Source organism: Glossina fuscipes, unplaced genomic scaffold (assembly GCF_014805625.2).
Source record: "Glossina fuscipes isolate IAEA_lab_2018 unplaced genomic scaffold, Yale_Gfus_2 2, whole genome shotgun sequence".
Lineage (NCBI taxonomy): Eukaryota > Metazoa > Arthropoda > Insecta > Diptera > Glossinidae > Glossina > Glossina fuscipes.
Genome location: NW_023998416.1, coordinates 14,338,395 through 14,360,106, shown reverse-complemented (window position 1 = coordinate 14,360,106; position 21,712 = coordinate 14,338,395). Strand labels below are relative to the sequence as shown.

Here is a 21,712-nt window from a genome sequence, read left to right as displayed (position 1 = left end):
TTTTAATTACGCAAATAACTGAATCGATTTTGTGCCATCTGTCAGTTAATCTCCCAGTGACAATATTACAAATTCATTTTGAAGCTTAAATCAGATTTCATAGCTGATAGATACATTGTTTTCGTCGGCTTAAAGGTTAGTTAAATTGATTAAAATTTCCCTTTGCGATTATTGAAAAGCCAACAATCTGCACTTTACTGCTGTTAATAGGTACGATAAACATTTTTGTGAATTTTATATGGTTTAATAGTGTGGTATTTCTTGCTCGGGAGTTTGGCCATATTTGTTACGGCTGCGGCATACACGAGAGAAAGATTAAAGAAATTCACTTTCATTGTTTGCCTGATATCCGTTCGTTTCGTTTGTTAGTCGTCCTCTGGAATATATCCGCCTGACATTGCGTGGGCATGTCTGTCTATTTAGTCCATCTATATCGTCTGTCTTCCCATCGTGCATGTACTTTTAACTTACCTACGTATGTAACACTCAGAAGAGCTTAAGGTAGATCTGTCTTTTATTATTCCGATCGCTCCAGAATTATTTCCTGTCCAATCTGCCTATCTGTCCGCCTGGCTGTCTGCTGTCTATAAAGTTGCGTTCATTATACTGGTCACAATTTTTGAGATATTTTGATTAACATGGTACACCGACGAGTGTTGACAGAAGGACGAACGCTTTTCGAAAAACTTCGGATCGAACCATCGCGCGAAACGGTGTGGGGTGTCCAAGGGTGGGCCGTATAGTGGTTTTACTCCTTTTCTTTTGCAGAAGAATGCAAGGCCTGTTCCGCATAATGTCTAATGGCTATCCGAAGCAAATATCGAGGCTATCGCTCATTGCATTACTTTAAGAAAAATAGTTAACGCGGACTAAAAGACCCTCTACACAAGTATACGCGTACGGTATAATGCTTACAATGCTGTCATATTTTGCAGTTGATTTACTTAAGCGAACATAATTTTTTTGTTTTCACTTTGCACACAGTTGCTATTTTAGTATTTTGCTGGTCTCATTGTTTTAGATGTATTTGTTTTTATTACAATTTAATGTTAAATGGTCTGGCATTTAAGAACCGCTCACGACACTACGCATTTACATATTCATTGCTCTGTTTATTGTTTATAAAATATTAATGTTATTACGGCAACGTTTAATTTGAGGTGTGATATATTATTATTATTATTTTCTGTTTCCCTCTCACATTATGTCTCTCCTTCATTCCTTTCATCCATTTCTCCGGCTTATTACTATTGTTATTATTATTTTTGTGTAACATCACATTATATTTATTTGTATGCCCTAATTAAAATGTCTCGACTATTATGAAAAATTTGTTGTTAGGTTTATGAAAACGTTTATAACAATTAGTTGAATTTCATTTTAATTCATTTACTAAGAAGAGCATAAATTGCTGCTTAGTTGCCAAAATTTGTAGAATAAATAGAATTTATTCATTTATTTTTAAACATATTTTTTAAACATATTAAATCAAGCTGAAATAGTGCTTATGCTATATGCTATCATATGTGATACAATATGCCAACAAAGGGTACATTTGATTTTGTGACCGATACGTGAAAGAGTTACAGAAATTAAGAACACAATTCGTATCCTAGTTCGAAGTTTTGAATGCGGTTGAGCTTTGTTGATACTCACTCTACCACAACCTAATGCATAAAAATTCCAAAGAGTTTTCTTAAAGTGAAGCCTTTTTCATCAGTTTTCAGCGGGCACTGCAAACCCTTAGTAACCTTAGTTTGCTATGCGTACATATAGGCGTACATTATAAAATTAGGCTTATTGTGGGCGTGCTTGCAAATTGATTGCGCTTATTGAATGAAATTTGATTTATAGTCGTCAATATAAGAATGTTAGGTACTTAGGCTTAAACAAGAGACATTAGTTAGTTAGTTAGTGAACAGTTATGCAGATGAACATAGAATCGTACGCCCGTATCAAATGTTGCTTCAAAACAAATCATCTTATATTTTTGCTTTGCACATAAAATAATTAAGGCCGCCAATTGATCCAGCACTTAGTGCACTGAAATAGGAATATTCGATAGTTATATTAATTCGTTCATTTCTTTAAAACCTTGTTGGAGTTTGCCTCTTTAGAGGCTCCGAAAACAAAAAAAAAAACAAAAAAAAACACAATGGAAAAATGAAGTGGACAACAGGGCGGCTGACACTAAAATACTAGAAAGAGAGTACCGTCATTTTATTGCCATTGCTTCAGCGGGTCGAAGGTAATGATGGTACATGGCTCTTTGCACGATTTTAAGGGCTCCTACCTTTTACAGAACCTAATAATGGGCTTCAGTTCCCTGCAATCTGTTGTCGCAGTTTGGACAATTTTAATTGTGTCAACGACCTGAAGAATTTAAGATGGACACATTTTTTATTATACCGATTGTCTGTCTTTCTGATGTTTCTCTACGTCTATTACTGTTCAACCTACAGATCGCAATTTCTGAGTTAATCTTCTGAAGTTTGAAGGTGCTTTGTTTTGGCACGTGGATGATGCCGATCAATAATGGATTTGACGGCCTATCCCCCCCTCCCTCGTTTGTCATATTCAAAATTTCTCGACTAAAATCGCTGATTAATACTATTTCGGCTTAATAAATATATGTGAAAAGTTTGGATCGGATCTTGAACCACGTGTTATATAAAGTTTCTTACGAAAAGTAGATCTTTGTATGACAAAAGGTCCAATTTCTGACATGTTATTACGAAGTGTGCTTTATATTAGTAATTTGAGATAAAATTAATTGCACAAAATTTGGATAGGACTGAGTCCAATTTTGAACTCTTTGTCATATAGGGGTTGTCATCAAAAGTAAGCCTTTATGTGACAATAATATGTAATTTTTAGTCCTCTTCGACGGAAAAAAATGCCAGGAGTAAGTAAGCTTTTAAGAAGAAAAGGAATTACGAGCGCGTCAATATATATTCTGAGCCCCTCTCATAATGGGGCTCTCGTGAAAAGTATGCGTCTACATGGAAATGAAATATAAGCTTTGTTCTTTTATCAGGGGAACGGACGAGCGACATTGCCTAAGGAATTTACTTGAGTTTACTAAGTTGCTTACTTAACTCTAAAGCCCGGCTTGTTGAGTTGCGGAAAGATCTGGGGTGTAATAAAATATTACGTTATAATGCCATAATATTTAAAAGAGATCACTTATGTCGATCAAAAAATATTGTTTACTCTTTATCGTTGCAAGTGTTGCCACAATCGTCCTTATATGAGTGAAAATTATAAAAGTCAGTTAAGATTAAATATTCTACATATTCAAGGCTTTCAAGTGATTTTCAATAAATGCTTAAATGCAATTTTAATAAATAAAAACCGTAAGAGCATATTTTATGTGAATGTGAATATTTTATGGCAAAAAAGAGTTTCTTACTGCAAGGCAACCTGAAAATTTTGCTTGAAAAAAGCAAAAGAAAACATGAATATAATATGACGAAAATGAGAGAAGAAGGGCGAAGGCAAATAGGGGAAAAGGAAAATTGCGAAAATTGCATAAACACCTTGAGGCTGTAGACGGGAATAGTGTAAGATAACGAGTAAAAATTAATAAAATTCATTGAGTATATAAAATAGAAAGAATGAAAGCGCCGACGGACCGAGTTCTTTATACCAATAAAGTTAAAATTCCTTTTTGGCTTATTATTCATTCTTTTGGCAATAATTTCAAAGAGCATGTCTCTAACGTTGAGCAATATATGATGGACAAGATATTAAGAAGATAAAAAGTAAAATAAAATTCTCCTCTTTTGGCCATTGTTTCAGTAGTAGTGAAAGCGGCTATTACAGGTGAAATATTACTAACAACTTTGTTTGACTGGTCGTCCTTTAAGCGTACGGTAAATGTAATGGTTTTTCTTTTCTTTTCATTTTTATTTATTTATTTTTTTTTTGCTTTAGTGTATAAGAACTGCATTTCCCTTTAACATCTTTTTACGTCTTTGTTTTTCTTGCATTTAATGAAAACCAAACAACAGCTGAAATTGTTTAAAAAAGAACAGAGCTTGACATGAGAAAAGGAAAAAATTTCTCTTAATATTTTTCTTTATCTTTTAAATGGTTGTGCTTACGCGGTCGTTGTTTTCGTACTTAATGTTGCTGTTTTTTTTTATTATGTCTCATGCATTCTGCAAAGTTGATGTCGTTTGTGTATGCTTTCAATCTATAGTATGCTTTAAGAATGAGCGACAGCTTTGTGTGTTTGTGTTTTTGTTTACATTGTTACAAGATATATATATGAGAACGAAAGTTACAAAGTCATAAACAGAGAAGGACGCTTCTTCATTATTATTTATTGAAATATAAAATAAAATATAAAATTTTAAAAATTCATAAACAAACCTTACATAGACATAAACCGTCCTATAAAGACATTTAAAAAAGTGAGCGAGCGAAAGGTAGAGATATTAGTTTACAAATAGTTGAGCGAAGGAAATCTAACTTTAAGCAAACAGCAGCGTTTTAGTGTTGTGTCGTGTCGTGTTATACTTGCTTACTAATTTATTATTTCAACTCGAGCTCGCTTCACACAATATATAAGGATTCATATTATCGCTATGTAAAAAAGAAAAAAAAAACTGTAGAAAGATACGATAACAGCAGAGACAAATTTAAAAGAACACAATAAAAACTTTCTGCACACTTTTAAGTACATTGCATTGAAATGTATTTGTGGGATAGTTGTAATTATACGATTAAAGAGTAGCATACTAAAACGTTAGAAAGAGAGAGAGAGAGAGAGAGATTGCATATACGATACAGTCGTAAGCATTCCCTTCTTTATAATCGCTCTTAGGTATTAGCGTCGTCCATTTTGATAGCATATTTGAGAATCTAGATGGAACGATAGTGTGCATTAAAAATATATATTTTCTCCTTTAAGAAAATAATATCTATTGAATAATTTCTAATGGGGCTTATAAGCCCCATAGATAATAAGATATATACGTACAGTAGTAATGACTTACATAAGAAAAGTAAAAGCACTTTAAAGCATTTTACAACTTTTGGCAAAAATATTATTATTACTATTAGTATTATAAGTTATTTGGACCAAAGGCTTTTACAAGTTCTAGCAGGAGGACAATCAATTAAAACTACCGGCTCTTTTTTTTTAAGGTACATTAAAGTTAAACATTTTATTGATATTAAGTTCTGCGTTAGATGTCCCGAAAACTAATCTTCGAGGGGTTTTGGCATTCACAAAGCCTACGCTTAATCGTATGACTTTGGGCACAATCGCGGATCGGAGGAGTGGATTTCTTAAGGATTCATCGATGTGTCGCAACGGTACGCGCAAGTCGAAAGTTTCATGCTTTGTTTCAAAGTTTCAAAGCTTTGAACTATGTGGAACGACATTAAGATTAACATATGAGTAGTGTGGAGCATTGTCGATTTTTTTCGTCAGTTTTCTCTTTACTTTTTTTCTTAACATACTTTTGAAAGTCAATCTTTTCCACTCAACACCCATAAGTAGGGGGGACGAAACAGCTGATTTGGCCGCCAGGTCTGCTCGCTCATTTCACAACAGACAAATATGACTTGGTACTCAAAAAATTTTAATTTTATACTCGCGGTTGGCAATGGTGTTTGCCACTTGTTGTTTCAGAAAGCTTTCATAGCAGGCAACGTATCTGTGATGATAGCGGCTTTAAGTGTGGTTTTGCGAGCAGAATTAATGGCTTGAAGAGTAGCCGTAGCTCAGTGGTGAATGTTGACGAACTTCCGTATACGATGTGATTAATTTGGACTTGCCACGGCAAGGGGCAGTCCATCACTCTTCGGAGCATCCGTAAAGAAATGTGGCGAACCACTACTTGCCAAAATGTTAGTTTTCCCTGCCATTAGTTCTTTGAAGACAAGATTAGGCGTTTACTCCTTTTTGTATATTAAGCTTCAAATATCACAAGAGTCGACATTTAAAGCCGACGGTGATTTAATCTACCTTTTCGGGAAACATTTAAGCAAAAGATTGTTCCACTATTGCAACATCTATACAGGACTTAAATGCGAATTGGTATCTCTTGATTCTTTTGGCAATACTAGCCTTTTTAACTTATTTAAAGTTTTATTGAAAGATGTTCATTACGTTACGCCTTTGGATGTTAGCATTAGTATGTTATGTTTGCATAAATACTAATATGGAAGCTAAAGTCTTTTGACAAAATTTGAAGATATTATCGACAGATGGCAAAATAATACAACAATGAAAACAATAACCCAATTAATTAGCAGATATAGTTAAAGTGTGCCGTAAATAAACCGCTAACCGGGACGAGTTTGAAGTACGTGAAGGCAAGTAGCAGACACAATGAATTGAATTTTACAACAGCAATTTGACTAATGAATAAGAGAAGGTGACTTGATTTTGATTAGCTTACTGTACTTGTGGAAGCAGAATTATTGTAACTGAGCCGTTGATCTCGTTCGTTAAAGATTTGCAGTGATGATAACAGATACATACATCTTGCTAAGAAAAATTAAACGAATCATATCACAGGTATTTTTTAAAACGTTTTAAAGATTTCCGATGTTCGGCGTCATTCGCAAATGTATTATTAAAGAATTTATGAAAATTACCAAAAACAATTGTTATTATGTTATTTTTAAAAGGGATTACAAGCACGATTTTTACTGTCTGATATAAACTTAATATAAAATTCAAATATTGAAGGCTAAACCACTGTAATAAACTGAAAGGTGCGTTCAATTGGTATTTTTTTTTCCGGATAAAAGTGAAGGTAATAGAACAACACTAATGGAGAAAATTATTAATTATACCATCAAGTGTTGGGGAAAAAGATATTTCTCAAAAATATTCAAAAATGGAAATACGGAGGCGTGTCTGATCAAGTGAAAAAAGAAAAAGACAGTCACTTAATCATGTGATTGGCGAGGAAGTTTTCTTAATAATTACAATGTTTAAACTAACTTATCGCAAATACTTCACGTGTTTCATTAGAGTATGCTATTTTGAAGTTATTCGAAAAAAATTCGGATACCGTTCCAAGAAAAAAGCTTGAAAAGTTCTGATGTGTGTTATGCATAAGCTTTTATGCCCTACATCTTTTATGATATGAGGGTATATTAAGCCTTTACGAATATATGCCAAAGAGGACTTGAGATTAGCTCACACCTAAGCCTGTTGTCCACCTATTTGTCTTGCTTTTTGTGTTGAACTTACAGGAAATTTGATACACCGACATGCTTTGGCCCAAGGGCAAACGCTATTGGAAATAGTTCGGATCGGACTACTTTTTCGTCCACTTACTTTATAACACTTAGATCTAAAAATTCGTTACAAGAATAACTACACTAATCAAAACAGTGCAGGGTATTTAATGATGTGCCGTACTACACTAGAGTGTTTTCACTTGTTTACTTACTTATTTAAGATTTAATACATTCTTTTATTATTTTATTCCACAAGTTTCCGCTTCCAGCAATCTTAAATAGTCTTCCTCATTCTCTTTTCCCGGCAATTTTATGCTTGAAAGTGGCGTTTTTGGCGCACCTGTCAAAGACAGAATCACACTTTACATTATATGTGTTGCAAAATGACGTGGAAATTGGAAAGAAAATAATTCAACAGGGGAATGTTTATTCAACACGGAAAACTTCATTCCAAAACTTTCAATTTCTTGGCAGAACCATTGAATCGCTTTCAGCTTTAATGAAGTTGCTCCAACTTATTTTTGCTTGAAAATAATTTTGAAGAAACAAAAACACTTTCTAAAGACATCTGTGAGTATGTTAGAGCATTCTATAGTAGTCAAGTAAGATACTAGGCTGGATTTTCTTAACACGTATTCAGTTGACAAGGGCACGCTTTTGTGCGCGCTTAACGGGAAAGGCTGCAATTTCAAGGGAAACTTTTTTTTGTTAATAATGAATTTTGTTCCACATACTCTCAAAGATTGGAAAACCATCCATTGAGATACAAAAAAGAAAAAAGAAAAAGAAACTTATTTATATATATATTTTTGCTTATTTACTTATTTTAATACAACCAGAGATTTCAATCCATGACCATATTAAAGGTCGTATAAAATATCGAGAGCACAAGTCAGAGCTAACTTCATACATTAAGTAAAGAGCTATGCGAAATATGTATTAAATAATTTTTACAAGTGAGATTTCAACTTCAATAACATAACAGTCGAATAAAATAAAAACAAGCAAGAAGAAGAATAGTCAACCAAAACCACTTCGCTTAGTGAAATAGTTCACTCATTTCGGTAATAATACATCAGACAGGACCCATTACCCATACATCCAAGAGGACCATTACCAAAATATTCTTAATAGCGTACGTCCTTGGGCGCAAAACACTTTAATGCATCAAATTCCATCGTAATATCCTAAAAAGTAGGTTGAACGCAAGTTTATATGAACAGGCAGACAATGATTCTGTTTCCGAATCATATGATGCTTTAAAATGATCAATTGGGTTAGTTTATCATATAGATCACAGGCAGATTGCGACAGATTAGGTAGAACTCATTTTGAGACTCTTTAACGAATCAGCTATCGTAATTAAGTTAAAGACATTATTTAGGGGTTTGCAGTGTTTTGCAGTATCTGTGTTTTACATATTCAGCATTTGTTTTAGTAGCTTTCATTCTCCCGTAACTAAAGCCAAGTGTTTATTGAAGTTATAGCAAAGTGAATTCGTTTCGAAGCACTTTCCGGAGGGAATTTCAATCTTTGTTTTAGATTTTATTTATAGCTGTCAATAAAATATTCGAAAATATCAGTAATGGGAATTAATTTTACTTTCTTATACATAAATTTTTATAACTGCGCATTAAAATGATGGTGAAATTATTATTACAATTTAAACTTTTATATAGATTTTAAAAAGTGCATTTCTTTTTTTTTTTTTTTTTTTTTTCGTAAATTTTCTTGCTAATGGAAATTAAGAGCCCATTACTGTCAAAACAAATACGTATAAAAAAAGTAAAGTAACAAAAGTACAATAATAAAAAGTGATATTTATGTGTTTTCTAAGACTACATTCTCTCTCTCTCTCTCTATATATATATATATATATATATATAACACGTAAGTGTTGATTATTTGTGTAAATGTGTTGAGTTAAATTTAAGTGAAATATTGTAAAACTCAAACAAAGTTAAGATATACGAGTATGCAGTATATTCGTAGGTTTCCCTCATTTTCTCTTGTTTCGGAAAGCAATACAATGCAGTTGTTTTCTATTGTGTTTAAGTTTCATATAAAGATTTAATTGTGTGTTAGTTACAAATACATACATGGAGATTCTATTGTCCCTTTGGTCTTAATTTAGTCTATGCGTGCATGTGCATATGCATGTCCTTAGCACCTGTATTTGTGCTTTACCACCTGTGTTTTGTTGTCCTGTGTTTGCCAGAAATGAAAGCCACAACCTTATGACTTACGTAGTGCAGGTATAAATTGTTTTTGTTTATTTAGATTTGCTTTTTAAAAATTTCTATCCATTATTTGTGCTGTTGACTTTATTATTCTTAAGCTATAAACATGTACAGATAGTTGGCATTGTGACCGAAGAGAAGAGAGAGGGTTGTTTTTTTCATTTTAAACACGTCTCATGGAACAGCAACAGCAAGGTCTCCTTTGTGTAATTGGCAACGATGGAGTGTATGAACATTTGTGAAAACTTCTTTTAACAAAATTTTGCACAAATTATTTTCATTGATTTTCTTTTAATAACATTTTTTTTCGTATACATTTTATTTTCTATTCTGAACAGACTATTGCACTCGTAATCTGAATATATATGTATATGATATAAATACAAGGCTTGACGTATATGTGCCGGATGTGGTTGTCGCCTCTCCTGACAAATACATTTCATTCCGCGAAAGTCATATTTATTCATAAATGTGCTGGCAGGCCTTGTGACCTTATTTGAGTAACTGTGGCTACATTTATAACTGAAGCTATGGTCTACGATCATATTGTCATATCAGTTGGTATTCTCGGCATGTTGCTGTATTGTCCTATTAAAAAGGTCAGTCTCGCCTCTTTTCTTCCTACAATGATAAGCACTCGCGGCCATTGGGGGGAAGAAGAAGTTTTTGGAATTTTTGAAATGCGCTCCTACTTTCAGTAACAGCACTAGGAAGTTTTTATAAGCTTAGCTTCGAGAGTGAATTCGTATACTATTTAGTTCTTTTTCTACCATGCTACCCTCCCATCCACTGTCTCTTCCGTCGGCTTACTGCCGGCTACTGAGACAAAAATTTCAAACATTTTAGCATTGACATGTTCCTGCTACTTCCTGCTACCTACTACAACTGCATACATAATACTCAAGTCAATATTGTTCTTCTTCTCCGTTTGCTATCTCCACAACTCTCTTTTTCGTTGCTGGCTCTATCTGACTGTATCTGTGTATGGGTAGGTATGTGGCTAGGGAATAGCATTGCATGTACACTGTGTACTTGCAGTGTAGACACACATTTTCTGTTAAGTATTTTCTGTTAAATAAAGAAAATTGCGTTATGCTTTTTTTGTTTTTTTTTTTATTATTAAATCTTCAGCTCAAGGATTTTTATGAAGCTTTCTCTCTACATTGCATGCATACATGTAGTTATGTGCTGGTATTATTTTCAACTTATTTTTAAAATTGTAAAATTTATGCTGCATAATGTTCATAATTTTTCTTGCATTTGCTTGAGTAGGAATTAAGAGTATTTTGCTACAATTTTTTTTATATTATTATAATATAAATGTAAACACAAGCAGAAAAATGAACCAGACATATATCCTTACAAATAATTTCTATCATTATTCTATTCTAAATAATTAAAATACTTATGAAGTAATTACATCATACCTGTTATCAGACAAAGCACATTAAACGAAAAATTTCAAAAAATTATTTTTTTATGCTAAGCTCACTACGAAGGCAATTACAGTTTGGTACAGGTTCACTTTTTATATTTATACATAAGTATTCATCTAACAAAGCAAAACTTAATTTTCTCTGAATCAAGCATCGATTTCGTGGAATTTTACTATGGAAGTGTGTAGGTCACACGAGGAGATATTCGAAAACTAAATATTCGGTTTTAGGAGAAGAGTTAACGAGTTCATAGTATATGTAAAGTTATTGTCTATATCCTTACTGTCTGTCTATAGAAAACTATTGATTGCATTAACTTTTAGACCAATCCGAAAGTGCCGCTTTAGGAGAATTAGGGGCGTATGAGTCCGATGTAGGTGCCTTTGCTGAGCTAGCTAGTTCATGATATGTGAGAAGGTTTCTATAATTGTGGCTTACTCACACTTCTCAGACTGTTGCAACGAGAAGAACAAGACGTAATTAGCCTTTCACGAACACAGAGACACATAGTCTAACCTAGTAAACGGGCATACGCTAAGTCTTCGGTTTTCCATTACCTATCCTACCTAATGGTTTCTTTCGGTCCTTGGTTTTTGTGGAAGACCCCAAAGTTAGGTCCGAAGACCCCTCCAAGCTGCTTTTCTATGCTATGCTATGCATTAAAAATTTTTTTTTTTTTTTTTTTTTTTGCATTTTAATACGGAATTTATTATACTAAAATGTATAGGAGGAGTTATCGTTTAATTTATTTAATTGTAAATATCTATGTACGTATGGATGTAATTGCGTATGTAAGCATATGAAAATTTTTATATGCAACAAAGGTAAATACATAAATAATTTAATATAAATACAATTAATACAAATGTAGGCAGCTCCACTTTCATGTTTTTATTAGACTCAGCTAGTTTCTAATTAGACATCATAAAGAGCATCGAACTATGATGCACTTAATAGAAAAGAAGGATCAAAATTAATTGGTGTAAATTGAGCAGCACAACCCATCGAGAGTAAGCGTTCGTCAATCATATAGCGTTGCTTCCAGCAAATAAAATTTTACACAAATCCTAGAGATGCAAAACTAATAAGGAAATGATTTCACCTGAAATTCCTGCCACTAAGTATTCATTTGTTTGATGACAGATATTTAACTCGGTTTGCTTCTGGCAACCTTTGCTGAATTCGTGGAATTTATTGCAGATAATTTGACGATTTTTTTATTTATGAAAGCGTTACAAAGCACCGTCGGCTTTACCTGTATATGTACACAGGAAGAAACATTATCTCGTTTTTGGGTAACTGTTACGATCGCTTCATCGATTAGTTGTTGCTGCTGTCTATTCATGTATTTTAAAAAAGAAATTTTCTGCCACCTTTCCCTTTCTTTTACTACTTTTCAATATATATCCCAGTGAAATAACACCCTTCGAAATTAATTATATTAATTTTACACAAATTCCTTCCAAAACCTGGATTTTGTAACAATGCACACACAACACAGTACTCTTTTCTTTTAACTATTCAATAAGTCTTCGCTTAATGTGAAAAATATTTTTTTCCAAAGCTTCACAAAAAAAAAAAAAAAAAAAAAATCCGTCTTAAAGCTTGTAATTTATAATCAAATTCACATTAACTTTTACATATTTTAACTCATACAATTTGACTTTTTTTTTCACCGTCACATGACCAAACAAAATGAAACCTCTTCTTTATTTATTGCTTTTCTGTATTTCCCCTACCGAAAACCCCACTGTAAAACGGAAACATCGAAGCTACGTCAAAACAATATCTCTGCGTGCGTGAACTTAACAATTTCGGTCATGCAGAGATGCATTCTTACAAACCAAAATTGCTAAGTTAGAAACCATACAGTACAGAAGTGTACATGGTGCCACCCTTTGAATAAAACGTATCAAAAATTCATGAAATTGCATTTATTATTTTACAAGTTACATTCGTTTTGGTGACGCAACGCAGGAAACACAAATTTTTTCCTTTGTTTTACAAAAACAAGAAAAAAAAAAAATGGCGTCGCTAATATTTCTTAGAAAATCGCACTCATAAAGCTTCTTCAACAGTGGCGACGTATATAAATAAATCATCCTACGAACTTATTGAGTAATGTATGATGTGCGTTATATTTGGTGTAAATGAAGTGAAAAACTCGATATTAATTTGTAAGTAAAAATTTTATTTTTCTAATGTTTAAAAAGTTTTTTTATATTTATATTTGAAAGTAGGCCATAGCTACGAGTTATTTGAACGAAATTTTGTGTTAGGTATAAATGCCTTTATATAGTTATTAAATATTTTTGCTAATGGCTTAATGTTGATAATGTTGAATAAATGAGAAAAAGAGAAATAAGAATTAAAGTGAAAAATATACTTTCATAAAAAAAAAAAAAAAACAAAAATATATATATACATTTAAATTGAAAATGAAACTGTGTATTGCTTTTACCTTCGGGTATATAGTCCATCAAGTCAACATTATTTTCAATTACTGCAGTTTTTTTATTCATTTAAGGTCATTAAGTTGGTGTGTTTTTTTTTATATACTTGAAGAAGAGAAACTATATTTCTTTACATATGTCAGGCAGCTAAGACATAAAGTACATACAATTTAGGTCATAACAATATGGTTTCTTTTTTTTTCCCCTTTGATTAACTTAATCTAATTGCATTTAATTGTTGACAGAAATGTTGCTGTGTATATATTGTACATTTGTGATTCACAACATTTAAGTGTTACTGCTTAACGACTTAAGTATTTAAGTATTAAGTGCTACTAAACTGGACTGAGTATAAAGTGGCGCGTAAGCATAACAAAAAAAAAAAGAAAAAAAAAAAGAGAAACTAAAAAGAAAAAGACACGTTTTAGTTGGTTGTTGACTAAATTAAATAAATATTCGAAAAAAACTATGCCGACGCTATCCGTCCGAATTAAATATGTTTTCACTCTGGGATTCAAGTACAAATGAAAACATTTTTAATAAATTTATATAAAATATGGCTGACAACTTATCTAATAACAAATAACAATTGTTTTAAAAAGCAGTTTTTAGAAGGAAAAGAGAACTATGCAGACGACAGACTGAATCAATGAAAAATGCGTAATACTTTACCAAAGTGAAGATAGGCCATCTCTTAGCAAAAACAGAGATGCCTGCCGTCAGCCATTCGTACAAGAACGTAATAGCAAACTAAGGCACAGAAAAGACCTGTCTATGTTCATTTTTTCCGTTATATTTGCTGATATATTCACGTTAGAATTGAAATGCTGCTGAAGCAGTCCATGAAAGACTCGAGCCTGGTGAATAAGCCACATGAGCTAGCACTTCCTCACTAATCATTTCCAATGAGTGGTGAATTGATGCAATAAACGGTTTGGATCGACCGATGACATATAATAAATTGCCCTGACATTGCTCTTTTCGATATTGTCACCATTTTTGGAACCGCGAACTGCAGCATTTGTTTCAGTACAGCTTAACAGATCACACATTTCTGGTTCCAGCACATCCAGCGTGCTATCATAGCATTGTTTTTTCTATTTATGTATAGTCTAAGGTTTTTATAAAAATATGATTGATTCAAAAGAAAGATCTTAACAAAAGAACAATTTAAACAAAAAAAAAAAGAAGAAGCTAAACACACATAAAAAATAAAAGGTTTACAATTCAATTATATCGTTCTTTTGCGATTCTTTCCTCTACTAATAATCACGAATTATATGCCAAAGATGCTGCGAAAAGGCTTTAAGACAGCAAATTTACTAGTCATGCAAGATAGCCGGTCTTGCTTTGCTGTAAAGTATTATTTTCCTTTACTTCCGGTCTTGCGTCTATTGATTGATACTCTGCTTTCTCCTTAGAGATTTGGGGGAGGTTTGATCAGAACGAATAAACAAAATTCAAAATCAGCGACTTCAACATAAAAATGTAGATATCGTAGATCCATTGCCATTAACAGTGGTTTAACTTTTCTAGATCGGTCTATAAGAGACTTGGAAGTTGCGAGTATCGTCTAGTGACGAAAACTCAAGGTTGTGTTATTATTATTACTATTATTATTTTAATTTTAGACTAATGAAATGAATTCTTAGCCTAAAAAAAGACATTGAGCACTATCAACACAGGCTATCGGCTCTGAGGTTGTGTTATACCACATTCTTTTTTTAAATCGTAATCCCTTTGGTTGAGATTAAGTTCAATTAAAAGTAAGTTCTTTACGATAGGTTTGCAATGATCTTTTGCGTATTGTTTAATAATTTTTCTTAAATTTCTTAAATTTGGTTATGAAGATAGTAGCAAATGCATACGTATGAAATTTCAATAATAATAATAATAATAATTATTATTACGAATAATCATTTTCTTCAACGGGTTAGAAATATCGTGTAAAGGAAATATGTAATGGTCGTAATGAGTGGCAAAGTATAATGGGCATTGGCATGGGCATGAAAGCAGCTTAAGGCAATTCATGTACAAAAAAAAAAAAAAAAAAGAATTTTTCCTTAATGTCTATAATTTATTATCATATTTGAATGAGAGATAAGAAAATAAAAAAATTTTTGTCGTTCCGATAAAGCATAATTACGGCCATTGTAGTAAGCAAGTAGACTGACAAAGTTAACGTATTTTCTGTTAAGAAGTTAAGCAATAAATAAACAAATTTATAAGTAAACAGAAAATACAAGAAGAAAAGAATATAAGAAAGAGCCGAGAGAAGTAGAAAACAAACATTAATTGCATTGCAAGTAATCTGCATTGTCTTGTATTCTATATATAACACTTTGTTTGCGTCCAGTCAGTGTTCGAGTAAGACTTTTAATACGTAACGAGTTGTTTAATAGAGTTGGACATTGAGAATTGAATTTATGGCGTCGAAATTAAACGACATTAATGTCAGTATAATCCATAGCACAGACGTTAGCAAAACGACGGAATTTTTCTAAAAGAGACTTGCAGTTAATAACAACAAAAAAAAAAAAAAAAAAAAAAAAAAAAAACGAACCAACGAAAATAAAACACTTAACATTATTTTGCAGTGTGTTTTCTTTTTCCTTTTTCGCCAGACCAGTAATTTGAATGCTATAAAAGTCAACTTTAAATATGCAAATTATAGCGGCAGCAATTTTCAAATGAGAGCAGACCAGAACACGACCAGGAAAGCCAAAGTGCACAGGGAAAGAAAAAGTAAGGAAAATACATAAAACCAAAGGCCAGACCAACAACGTTTTGTATACAAATGCTTTACTAAACTGTATATTTATTGCCATTTTTTTGAAAATAGTTTCATGTTTTTTTTTTTTTTTTTTATTAGTATAAACATTTTTACACACGTGTGTATATACATATATATATTTATATATATATATATATATATATATGAATGACTTTAAACGTGTTGTTGGTCAATGAAAACATGATTTTGTAGGCAAATGATTTGACTTTAGACAACAATAAAGCACTTGTTAGAGACGTAGAGAAGGTGAGAGGGAGAGAGGGAGAGAGGTAGAGAGGTAAAAAGAGAGATAGAAAGGAAAGAGAAAAAAAATTGACCAAGAAATTGTTGTCAACCTACCAAATATTTAAGGGTTTAAACAATGCTTGCAATGCGGCAAAGTGCAGTCAGAGCTGAGTTAAGTATATGACCCAATCCAGACATGATTTGCACAACTAACCGAAAAACAATGCTTCTCTCTGTGTCTCTAGGGTTTTTATTGTTATTATTCTTCTCGATATGGTTTTTGCAGTAGTCATTGTTCTGCCCTGTGTTGTCTTGTCTTACTTTTAACATTTTTATGTTTATTCCCTTTTTGTTTTAATTTTTTTTGTTTTTGTTGCTTTTTAAGTAATAACAAATGTCTGTAAAGTTTCTATTTACGATGTTTATTTATAGTTATGTGTGAATTTCTCTTATTTTATTATTGCCATCGCTATCATCGTTTTTATGTCGAAATCTTTTTTTTTTTTTTTAGAAACTTGAAATTGCTTGTGACGTTATTTGGCTTATTTGTGTTTATACATTTATATTAAAAGTTTTCCGTTAAAGCGGTGAAGTTTGAGTAAGTTATGTATTAATGATAACATTATGTAGCGACGGGCAACATCAAAGTCTGCTTTCGACCTAAGTATCTGAGTCAATTAGATCGTCTTTTGTCATTCGTTTAAATAAGGTTTCCAAGTTATTGGTGTTTTGTTGTTTTTTTTTTTTTTTTTTTTTCAAACAACCAATGCCAACAGACATTAAGATTTCTCTACTTAAACGATGCATTTAAGGAAAGATATGAGTTGAATATCTAGTAAAAAAGCAAAACAGTTACACCGTACACAAAGCGGTAATATTTGTTAGCCTGATGATCCCATAGCAAGAATTCGCCGCACTAAGGTTATCAAGGCAAATTTGATCTTGCTACATTTCGTCACAGGAGCACATACAAGTTGGTCATCTTTTCAAAATGCGATTAGACGGAATGTGATATTTTTAGTATGATAAAATTAAGTACAAATATTATAACGGGTCACGGGCATACATTCCATATATTACGCAACCTGGCTTAATATAATTATTCATATAACAGCATTTCCAAGTAAGGTGCTATATGGTTAGCGGTTGGAAAAGTGGTCCTTTATGAATCATTTTTAATAGCGACAAAACAAATCGGTGCACAAGGTTTTGTCAAAAATTGCTTCCTATAGGTTGAAATGGAGAACCACAGGAGGACAGGCGGACAGATGGGCAGATGGACAAATGGACAGAAAAGCTTAAACCGATTCAGAAATGTGTTTCTGTCTACCAAGACGTCAAGAAACGCATCATTGCGGGACTCGAGACTTCGATCCATGCATAGCACTCGGAAGCAAGCGACCAATCGAGGGAATATCGCGCAAAAGATGAAGGAAAGTCTCTCAAAAGTTGGTCACGCTGACAATGCTCTTCCAAGGAATGATGGCCGTCGTGCTATTAAATAGATAACGAGATCGGATCGTTTCCAATTGGTGTCCTTCTGTGTTCGTTTGCCAATGTATGTGTGAGTCCAAATAATCACTTTTAAGCTATTATTTACGCTGTCTGTTTGTAACAAATTATGTTAATGTATTGCAAATGTCAATCTCTATTGATGTATCATAACCTCTTAACTTGTTTTTAACTTTTCCCCAAGTTGTGATTAATGTCCTTCTTAGAATTTTTTTACTTTTCAAAAGAAAACTGAAACTGTCTTCCAACTCAAGCATATCAAATCGCAGAAGAAAAACGAGAAAATATCCCAAAGGGCTTCAATTTTTGTAAACAAGTGATTTGTAATACTTAGAAAGTACTTTGACAACAAAGCCTTTTCGCACGCAACACTGCTTCGCAAATAAGGAAAATAAAAAGAAACAAGTAAATAAAGTATTAAAAAAAAAAAAAAAAAACAAAGGAGAGAAAAAGCATACACACTTACATACCTTTTTGATACTCTGTCCATTACCGGCTTTTCTGGTGTAAAATAGTTTTTGCATAAGTTTGAAAAAAAGTAAAAAGAAAAGAACGAAAAGAGAAAACTTTAAAAACATTGTATACATATACAATGGTGGTATAAAAGAAGAAACGAAGGATAGCAGATAAAAGAAGGAAATTATTTTTAATGCAAACCTCAATTCTTATGCTTGCAACCGGAGGATGTGCTAATTACGTTATTACATGTGCAACATATACGTACAAAATTTTCTTTTAGATTCAAGTAGTACGTGGGTTCGTTCTATTTGTAATATAAATAAATTAAAATGTGAGTAATTAATAAACTGATTATACGGTACATGCCATCCAGTCATTCAAAAGTACGATTGGCGCATATAACACGTCACTCAGGTCACTAAGATCTTAAGAATACATATAGGTGTATGTGTGATGATTACTGATAATTCCATATGATTTTTAGATAGCACCAACGTTCAGACATTATGTGTAAAAATTTCATCATATTCCGAATATTAGTTTATAAGTTAAGAGTCGCTACATGTGAAATTTTAATTTTTCTATTGTTAAAGAAAAGCAAAATTAAAGAAATGAAATTTTTATACATTTCGTTAGAGGGTTGGCGCTATTTAAAAGCCATATGGATTTGTGTACACTGATCACATCTATATGTCTTCCTATGAACTATACGTATCTTAGTAACTTGGGTGTCCCGATGTGATTAAGGAAGATGTAACAAGTATTGGTAGAAAGTCATATTTAAGAAATGAAATTTAATATACATGGATCAACTAAGCTTGTGAAGAGCAAAATCGTTGATCCCACTCGTAACCTAAGACTAGAATAAGGATAATGCAAAGTAACGTTTTGCACATCTTGCAATCAACAAGGAGTACATAATATAGAGCAGTCTCGAAATCGGCAGCAGCTGATGTCGAATGCAAGCAAAACAAGCTGAGCGACACCGAACTTCCAGTTTGAAAGTAAGGATTAGGTGGACAGACTGCCTATTTTGTTTTCATGAGCTCGACCTCCAGAGCTCTTAGGTGCATAAATTATAATCCGTAATTATCGGAGAAATCATTATCAGGACACAACTGACTAGTTCGGTTGCAAGTGCCGAAATGAACTATTAGGAGAATCTATTAGCAGCTAATAAAAATTAAATCAAGGAATAAGTGAAAATTAAAAGATTATATACTTGAACAGGAATAAAGTGAAATCAGCCTAGAATATTACTTGCTATACGAAAGGAAATGACGGAGGAGGAAAATGAGTTACTTAGTTGCTAACAAGAAATTAGGTGTCGGGTATTGAATTTTTAAACATGATAAAAGACGATGAATAGCGGATAGCGGAGTCGGAGACACAAAAGTTACGATTAAATGAATTGAAATAAAGAGAAATTAGTTCATAACGTCTACAGAAGGAAGGAAAATTTATTCTCTTTGCCAAATCGGTCAACAGCATCCTCTGTGAGGAAACTTTCTTAGAGGACATCTACGCAGTGTCAGAGAGCATACCTTGCCAAATTTCTTCTTCTTCAACGGTTTGAAACGTATGATTGGCAAAATGACTTAGAAGATCTAAAGAACTCTTTATAAAAAGTGTCATAAATAATTTCCTTAACATTCACAAGTGGTTTGCTATTTTCTATATACATATATTTAAGTGTATTTATGTAAAATTACTTAACGCAGAGCCGATAATCTAAGTTGCTAATGTTCATCCTCTTTTCACTCCGAGAATTTATTTCTTTGGTCAAAGTAAACAATAATGATAACAATAATAATAATAAATAACACTTAACACAGCTCTGGTTTTTTCGTTTGCCTGCGGGGGTTCATAGCGCTTTGAACCGACGTCAGATTAAATGTAGAAATTGTTTTCAAATAAAAAACAACACTAATGAGGCATACAAAAATAGCCGATTTAAGTTTTCTTGTGGGTTGTTGTTTCGTATACGTTTTGCGTTGTAAAGCATGATTTTACTTAAACTATTAATTATTTGTTTAGGTTCGGAGCAATCCAATCCAGAGTTGCTGTCTAACAAAAATGAAATTACAATAATTTTCTTATCGATACTTCATTCTGCGTACAATTTTCTTTTTAACAGTATACAGCAAAGAGTAATATAAGTAAAACCAGCACACTTTGAGCTTTGTTTGTATGCTTTTTTAGATGTTTGTCTCTCTAATAGTCGCTCTAAATGTCTTAAAAAGCATTTAAAGAATCTTTAAATTGAAATTTACGTCCAAGTCACCGTTAAACAAATAACCGAAAAGTAATTGGATATGCAAAGCCGATTCGTAATAGAAGAAGAGTTTGGCTTTGTTATATAGAGAAGTTTTGTTCTTATTTGTTATTTTCAAAAAAAGACATCTTCACGCAATTCGACGCAATGAAATACCTATTTGAGTTTCCCCTTAGCAGATTGTTAAGCAAAACTTTATAAATATGTCCAACCGAATAATTACCAAAAATGTGTATATTTGTATAAGGGAAACGGCGGATTAGATATGCTAGACTCTTAGCCGGTACAAATTTGTATAGAAAGATACAAACTATTTCTATCACGGATCGGTTAAAATCGATGACACGCAACCTGAATGCTGAATGCACGTAACATTGAAATTCCACGACGCAATACGGTATATAGTTTTCTCACTTTTCGACGCGAACCGCTGCTCGAAAGGATGATTATTCCGAATAAATTCTCAAAATGCATTTTTATCTCGGAAGAGTTTTTCTAAACTGCCTTCACAAGTTGCTTTGTAATGAGTAATGGAAGAAAAAGCTTGATGATTTATTGGATCGTCTGATAATTGATAAGCTTTTGCCGGAAGTTAAATTTCCTGAAATCACTTTGTTTAGTTTTTGTACTAGAAAACCAAGAAGTTCTGCAATGATCGCATAAGAGTTTACCGGAGACAATAGCGAAATATTATCGATCAAAATAGCACATACTTGGATTAATTAAGTTCACTTGAGAAGTTTAAGAAACATGTGTTTGAATTTAGGTTAAAAAAGTCTGATCAATTATTTTACTCAAAAAGATTGCTCAAGTGAATTGAACGGTCTATTTGAAACTTTTTTAAGAAACATAATTGTAAACATTATTGCAATTATATAGAAACACAAATCAATGTATAATTTCAACACCCGAAGCTATTATTAATTTTTATAAGGGATAAAACCTTTTCATCTCATTCAATCCGCACACATCTAGAAGTGCTAGAAGGATATGAGAAAATTATTATACTTTTCCATTTCGTTTCATAGGGTTTTTTTTCTAGAATAACTTTATGACTTAACGATTGAGAATGAGGGTAAGAGTTTTAATAGAATTTATATGAAACATTG

At 32.5% G+C, this 21,712-nt stretch overlaps 1 protein-coding gene across 1 annotated transcript in view; it reads left to right on the top strand.

Annotated features, from left to right (window-relative positions):
• The window catches only part of LOC119632813 (nephrin), a 135,802-nt gene that overhangs the window by 21,455 nt on the left and 92,635 nt on the right, over window positions 1–21,712 (top strand). The gene's annotated exons all lie outside the window — the stretch shown is intronic.